Source organism: Anomalospiza imberbis, chromosome 12 (assembly GCF_031753505.1).
Source record: "Anomalospiza imberbis isolate Cuckoo-Finch-1a 21T00152 chromosome 12, ASM3175350v1, whole genome shotgun sequence".
Classification (NCBI taxonomy): domain Eukaryota; kingdom Metazoa; phylum Chordata; class Aves; order Passeriformes; family Viduidae; genus Anomalospiza; species Anomalospiza imberbis.
Window position 1 is genome coordinate 7,312,991 of NC_089692.1, and position 8,118 is coordinate 7,321,108.

The window sequence follows — 8,118 nt, forward strand, 5'->3', positions numbered from 1 at the left end:
GCTGCTAGCAGCATATCAAATTGTGAGAGTTAGTTAAAGCAAAGACTATGACCATAGAAAATTAAAAAACCCTTAGTTTACTTAGTTTCTTGTCACAGCTGACTATGCAGAAAAATATTTTAAGATGACACCTTCTGGCTGGTTTTATTCCACTGACATGATTGCCAAGACTCCCATCCATTGTGCATCTCTGCTTCTAACAAAAGTTCCTGTGCAGCCACAACCTCTGCATGATGACTAAAGAAGAGAATCCTAGCAGGGAAAAAAACAACAAAACTCAACAACTCCAAAGGTGCAGAAGAGACACACAGCAAACTTCCACAGATGTTGATGTATTTCATAGGAAGGCAACAAGGGCTTTTTCTTACGGAGTAGATCCTTCTTAGCCAATAGCCTCTTATTGTTTAAGTGCTCCCATTAAGGCTGGACTCAAAAGGGTGGTCACAGCCTGAACAGATGCATCAGAGCTTGATTCTAACTGCTAGGAACCCTTGAAAACCTACATAGGTGATGAAGAGAAAAATGCCAATAATATCTATCATTAGCAATTGTAATATAATTTCTCATTTACCATAGTGTTACCTCTCAGAAAAACCAGCATGGATCAGCCATGATCAATGTAGGGGCTAACACTTTGAGTATCTGAGAAATGTTATACCTTTTTCACCTTGAAATTTTCACAAAAATTCTTCACCCTGTCCATGGAATAACTAAAGCTGTTGCTGCATCAGAGAAAATCTGAAGGTTGATGTGGTGGAATAAAACTCAATAATCTCTATGATGAGATGACAAGTTCACCACATAGCTAGAAGTGCAGCACCTGCGTTTCCACTCCATTTCAATTACATTCTTTGTACAAATAATAAAAATGAACTGATCATCAAAGGATGAGTATCAAATTTTAATACAGCAGATTTTTATCATCCTTCTTACAAGCAAGATGAAAAATTAATTTGATGGATCTACACTGTGTCCCATCAGACAGACATGGACGGGTCAGTATTGACAGTAACTTCAGGCATCTAATTCAGGTTCCACTGTTCAAAGCCAAGGTCACTCTGGATAGTCTTGGGGAAGCACAGACCCCAAACACTGGTGTCTTGATTAACCCTGGGAGGCACCTACTGTATAATCTCAGTGGAATCTGGTAATTTACACAATTTGCTGCAGAGCAGCAAATGAAAAGACATGTAATTCACTGAAAATTTAGACTGGGATGTGAAGCTGTGTGAAAAACACAGAAGAGTCTTATTGATTTCTGTAAATCCCAGATCACTTTCTTCTTCTGACCATCTCTTAAATATTTCATGGTCAGGACCAAACAAATACTCCACTGAAATCTGGGGTTTGACTCATATAGAGTACACAAGTTTGTTGAGGTGATGATTTGAAAGCTACAAAAATGCAGAGCAATGTCAGAAGCTATTTTTTTTATGAGTCAGTCATAATAAATACACACACACTGAAATCCTTGAATTTCTTGATTGAAAGGTCAAAACTTTTTTGAAAGGCTTAGGGAGAAAACATTAATTTTTTTCATAAACAAGATGAGGTCACTTGGAACATGAAAGGAAGTATACACGAAATCACAAGTTAAATCAAAATGTTAATATTAACAGCTGAAGGAAGATGAAAGAGGATGAAATTCCAAATCCTAAAGTGGTATTGAAGGCTGGTTCAGTGACTATAAAATACAGTGCAAATCTGAGGGCAAGACAATCCCCCTGATGATAATTACCAGGTCCTGGTATTAGGAAGAAAAGGGCATTTTTATCATTACAGATGTACCTAAAAGAAATGTTATTACCCAATAAAGTCCCCTATTATTCTGCTGTCAGTTACCATCTGTTAATGAAGTCTTCACGATCTGACCGTTCATTCTTTAATTGTCACCCTGTGCCAGTCTCTGGTTCACAGCACACTGTGAACTGAGCCTTCATATATTATACATTTCATGAACTGAGTTTTCCAGGCTTCACCTCTGATGTGATCTTTACCTCCTCCCTAAGTGACATCCTCCCACACAGCCAGCCCATGGCTTCAGAGAATCCTTTGTGGGCTGATAAATCACAGACTTCTCTGCTATTCTGACAGTGCAAAAGTATCCTTATGACCAAGCATTTCTTTCAAAGTTTGCAAGCCTCCTGTGAGACAGTCAACTTGAATGTTTGTCATTAAGAGGTATTTAATGCTAATTATCCTGCCATTCCTCAGCTCTCTCTCCAGAGTAGTTTTTAAGTTTCCATAGATACCAGCTTGTAACTCTGTTGAATAGCACCCTTTCAGAAAATTGTGTTTTTTCCCCTCAAGACAAGACTGCTTTACCTAGAAACCTGTACAACTACATTTATGTTTTAACACCTCCTGTGTACTTCGATGTCTCTCAGATGCTTCTCTGCAATGTGACAGTCCCAACACTACACAGAGTGAGGTGCTTCGGGTGTGTGTGGCATTTTAAAAAAAGGTCCACAAATATTCAGCATACTGAGAGGGAAGCCACAAAAGCTAGCCAAAAGAAATTTTTCAGAGAAATAGATTCTAATTACTTCTTTTCTCAATTTTAGATGGCAAACTCTTCATTGCAAGGAATGTGTATGTGCTGGAATTCTACAATTAGAGCATTCTCCAGGGGAATTAAAAAAAAGGCCAGGGGTTATTCATCATAAACCAAAGCAGGTGTCCAAATAACCAGGCTGCAATTCCCTCTTTCCCCACTCTCCCTGCAATAGCTGTCACTGCAGCACCTCTAGATATTTGGGGAGCTCAAGCTCAGTTTTCTCCTCAGTCTTTCAGCTTCCATCCTGAACACATGAATGAAGAGAGGGCTAAATGGTTGTACCTCTGCCACACCACAGAAGGAAACATGAGCATCAGACACATTGTAATATAACCAAATTTCACCTGTGAAACTCAAATATGTTGCCTTTTCAGCTTTGAATGGTCTGACGTCAGGCCAGGTCTGTGCACTGCCTTCCAACACAAATGGCTAATTCTGATACTCTTTTGAATTTTATAAAAATCTTTCTGATATCCTGTCCTCCAACACATCAGGTATCTCAATTTAGTCACTTATGAATGAGCATTTTCAGAACTGATGTTCATTTGTTATTTAATCTTGCATTGTCCTGCTAGATGCAAGTTGTTCTCAAGAGCAAAGCCCTAATTATGTTTCCCTTTGATACAAGAATTCATCATCTGGCTCTGGTTATGATCAAGGCTGAGATTTTGAAAACCAAGGGCTAATATAGGAACATCCAAACCAGATCAGCCCCAGTGACTTAAATCCTGTCTCCCACAGAAAGCTTTGCTGAGAAAAGAGCATGAAAACAAAGCAATAATATAACGATTACTTCCCCAGAATGAAATGCAACTTCCCCAGAACACCCTTCTAGTCTCCAAGGATTTGCAGTACAGGGAAATCTTGAGAATGAAGTTGCAGGTTTATGTGTAATTACCCTCAGCAGATAAATTTAGGGTCAGAATTTCCATGAACTTTCAGTATCCACTATGCCCAGTGACTTCAGATAGAGATAAAATGCATGTTTAGAGATGCTGGGGAGAATACTGTGAGTCTGTGCTTATGATCAGCTTGCCATGGAAATACCTTCCTGGCTGGGCCTAGGGGAGGTACAGAGAGCAGACGTGCTTCCAGCTTATTCCTCGGGAATGCTGGACCAGCAGGAGATACAGAAAGCAGCCATGCCTCCAGCTTATTCCTGGGGAATGCCATCTACTGGTGGAAAAGAAAGTGTTGTGCAAATACATTCAACTGCCAGAAACACTGTTTGCCTAGAACTTGAGTATCACTCTAGAATTGCCAGATTGGCAGGATTGTTTATCTGGACATTATCAGTGCAAATGAAAAAGGTGATGTGCCAGGGGGAAAAGAACTTTTCCAAGGATTGAGGAAGAAGGAACTAAAAATATGAAATAAGCCACAGTCTGGGTACCTCTGATTTTTGCAATGCTCTCATCACCAACACAATGTTAAGAGATATTTTTGGAAGTCTGTCCATCCCTCACTGAGTGTAATCAGAGAACATTTGGTTCTCTGTAATGTACTTTCAGTCAAGAGACAAAATCGGGATGACATCCTTTGATGCTGGCAACATAAATGAAATTGCCTAAGTGAAATACTGATCCATGAGGTATCCAGGATGGGAAGCATACCAATGCCAAACATGCCAGACCGCTGAATTGGTAATACAGGGTACCAGGAATAACAGGTGAAACTGCTGAAGGAATCCAGAAGGAGCAAAAGGAAATAAAAGTACTTGTAGTGCTAGTATTTTGTTTCCATGCTTCTCAGTGCTAATAACATTCTGGTGTAATCTTCAGGCAATTACCTATGGGATGACTATTTCTGTTTATTGCAGCCTAATTATCCAAGTCCATGAGTTAAATCATATTTCAAATCTCTCATCTGTATTCATCAAACTCACAAGACTTACTTCTTGACAAATTGTTATTAAAACAATGAAGCCAGACATCGAGGGGATCTCAGACTTGTGATGTTTGGATGAATTCCCATGGAGTGGGACAAGGCAATCATGGCCTCCCCTGAACTGCACAACACAGAGCAGACCCCACTCACCCCAGCCTGGCCCCTCTCTCCTCCCTGGCTCTGCCTCTTTGTCACATGTGAGCACAAGAGGGTTTCCTTAAGCAGCAAGTCACACTAGAAGAGGATGGAAACCAGTTTCTTGATGTCTGAGCAGGCAATGATGCCTTTCAGCAAGAACCAAAGGGTCGCAGTCTGCTTTCTTCGTGCCAGAACCATTCCCTTGCAAGTGCCTTAAAGCCAGGCTGGGATAACTACACCAGCTGCTGCTACTGACACCCACACCAAAGATCCCACAGCCACAGCCCTCACTGGACTAAGGTCTAGTGGATGTTTCCTTACTGAAGAAAAGAAAGTTCCTCCTTGGTAAATGGCAGGTAACACTGTGAACTCTGAAGCAGATGCCCTTCCATTGGCACTGATCAAACAGTTGACTTTTCTCTGCATGTGTGGGAGAAAGAAAATATGAACTGCATCATATGCAGGAAGACTTCTACAAAACATTAAAAAAATGAAGGGAATCAGTAGGCGAGAAAAGCCCTGGCTGGCAAAGGGTGTAAGGCTAATAGGAAATGCTCATGGAAGAATTTCATTTTCCCCATTCATTTAACTAGGATCAGCTCCAACAGCAACATTTGATTTCCCAAGTGGTAAAGCCTTACAGGCATTTTCTCAGATAGTCTAAAAATCATTCTTTTTTCTTAGCCAAAATACCAATCACTCATAGCAAAAGGATAGTTGACAACAACCTCTAAACATAAAACAAGGCTATTAACAAGTAAATATTTTGTCAAGATTTGCAAAACTACTAATGTATAGTTTCTTTTAAATAAGTGAAGGTTCCAGCTATGGCATCCCACTCTTGAAGTGTGCAACAACTGCCCTTTAGCTTCAGTAAAGCTTTGGTACCAGAGAGCTTGTGGCACACCAAGAAAACTGCCCCGCATGTGAAAGTCTCTCTCTAAAGAAAAACAAGAAGAACATTATGTACACTGTGCTGTTTGGAAAGGGCACAATGATTTAACTTTGGGTTCAGGTGCAGGCAAAGACCCAATGTAAATATATTTATTACCTTAATTAACTGTTAGAAGATATCTGCAGAGGTCTTCAGCACCCTCTGGCCCAGCAGGTTCTACAGCCAGCTGGGGTGTACCCCCTCTTCATGTGGTTTCCCAAGTATTTTTGGAACCTGATTTTGGCCTGTTCTGGGAAAAGTGTTTTCTGTCTGCCATATGGGAAAATCATTCTGTTTTTCTGTCATTGCTCTGGATATACTCATCCACATATGCTCGAGTCATGGGAAATGGCATGATTCAGACAGCTCTCAGAAGTTACTGAAGGATGTCTTTGGAAGTGAAAACAATTGTCAGGAAATCACAGGGGGAAAAAAGTTAAAATTTCAGAACACATGGGTGTTGATATGCCTTGAAAAACAACACTACATCTTTCATTTTCTTGGGCTATTGTCATTCCCCTTTACTAACTCTAATAATTTACATTTTTAGAGCAAGAAAATGCTTGAAATCTGGATTTTAAGACCTACTGTTCTGAGAGTGCTGCCCACCTAATACACACTTGTATCTGCTGTCTGCAAGGTCTCTGGATAGCACTAGCACAGTCTTCAACAATAAGTCTCCAAAATGCAGAGTTATGGATTGATAGTTCATGTTTTCAGGAACAGAGTTTTGTTTAGACATCATCCCCTGACAAAGAAGCAATAATAAAGGAGCATTAAAAGGCAGTAAAGGCAATTATAGGACTTACTGAGAATTTCAAAATCTGCCAGGAGGTAAAACACTACAAAAGCTACTTCACATAAAGAGCACAAGTTTACATGCTGCAAACTCACTGAGCTGCTGTAAAATTACTTTACATTAGAGCAGTTAAAGAATATAGCAATTATTCATGACAGAATAAATCCTCCCGTGTTTTCCTGGTGCTTGAGATTTTTTTTTCCTCTTTTGAGTCTTTTGGCTGACTCTTTATCTTTTATATACCACAACACAATCAGAAAGCAGTTAATATCACAAGCTTGATCTTGTCAAAACTGAAGTGAATGGAAAACTGCCAGTGAGGCGCAAAGAGTAGAGAAAAAGAGTCCCCAAACTTGGGGTTAATAATAATCACAAGCTCAATTGTTCCTTTCACGTTTGTTTTGCATGGCTTTACTTGTTTGCTTTTGGGAGAAAATGATACGGGGACATGGAAAAGGAGTATTTTCCTCACACATATTAGATATGCAGGTGCCGATTCTGTCTCTGGACTGGCCGTATCATAAGCAGTTTAAATTGCAAACTATCCTCAGTGGAGCTCCTGATTTACAGAGATTAACTGGCCAAGAATTTGTACTTCTAGCATTGACAAAGCTTTATCCTTCCCCCTGAGGAAAAGGCCAGCCCACAGTTACCCTGAGAACACATGCTTCACCCCAGACAAATAAGAGAGAAGTTATTCAGCTGCTCTTGTTGTCTTACCTGATGCCCATTGGAATAGTTCTCTTTAGAAAGCTGCTGTGATTGCTTCTAAACTTATTCCAAACAGCTGATTTATGCAAATCTTTTATAAAAGAGGAGCTCACCACATGTGAAACACCGGCTGAATTAAGGGAAGATTATGCATTGGTTTTGAGCAAGTTCTGTTGTCTTTTAGTGATAAAGGAGCCCTGCGGAAGGCAGCAAATCCCAAAGTGCTCTCAGCTGCCACGGAACTCTCATGGAAAGGGAGGCAAAGCCCATCCCTCAGGGGTCACGTATTTTGAAAATGAAGATCCAGTGGGCCAAATCAGGAGAGCAGAGGTAAAGCTGCATCTCCTCTTCTGAATTACCCTTCCAAGTCAACAAAGCTCAGCAGCCAGAGCAGCTCTTTCAGAGGTCACTGTGTCCCCCTCCTGCTCCCCGGGCCACCTGAGCCACCGTGCCAGAGGCTGAGGGAGGCCCAGGCCCTCTCCTGGCTGCTCCTGGGTTTGGCTTTTGGAACAGAGCTGCCTTCCGTGGTTAAACTAGCTCCTTGACATCACTACTACAATGCACTTTAAACACTGTCCAAGGCCACTGCCAGTTTTGAAAAAAGACGCCTCAGAAATACCTCATTCCTGCATATTTTGTGGGGAGGAGTAGCCAGGCAGGGCAGTGAGCCTTTGTTAGCGCTGTCCCGGAGGGAAAGGCTGAGGCAGAGCTCGGCAGAGGATGGATGCTCTGAGGGCGAGAGGGCACAGCTCGCCCGCAATGGCAGAGAGCAGAGACCGTGGGGGAGCGCCGAGGGCCACGGGGACGAGCTGAGGTACGGTGTAGGAGCAGGGCAGGCAAAGCAGCCTGCCCCGGCAGCGGCTGCGAACGCACCGGGAGAGACCGGGAGGGACCGGGAGAGGCGCTGGGAGCGTCACGGCCGGGCCGGGCAGGGCAGGGCAGGGCCGGGCAGGGCAGGGCAGGGCAGGGCCGGGCACGGGGCGCTCCTGCGCCGCCCCAGAGCCCCGGGCTTCCGCCGCGGGCCGGGATTTCTGGTGCAGCCCCCCCCTGCCCAGCGCCGCCACCGCTCCCCAGGAAGTTTTGCCGAAGCGG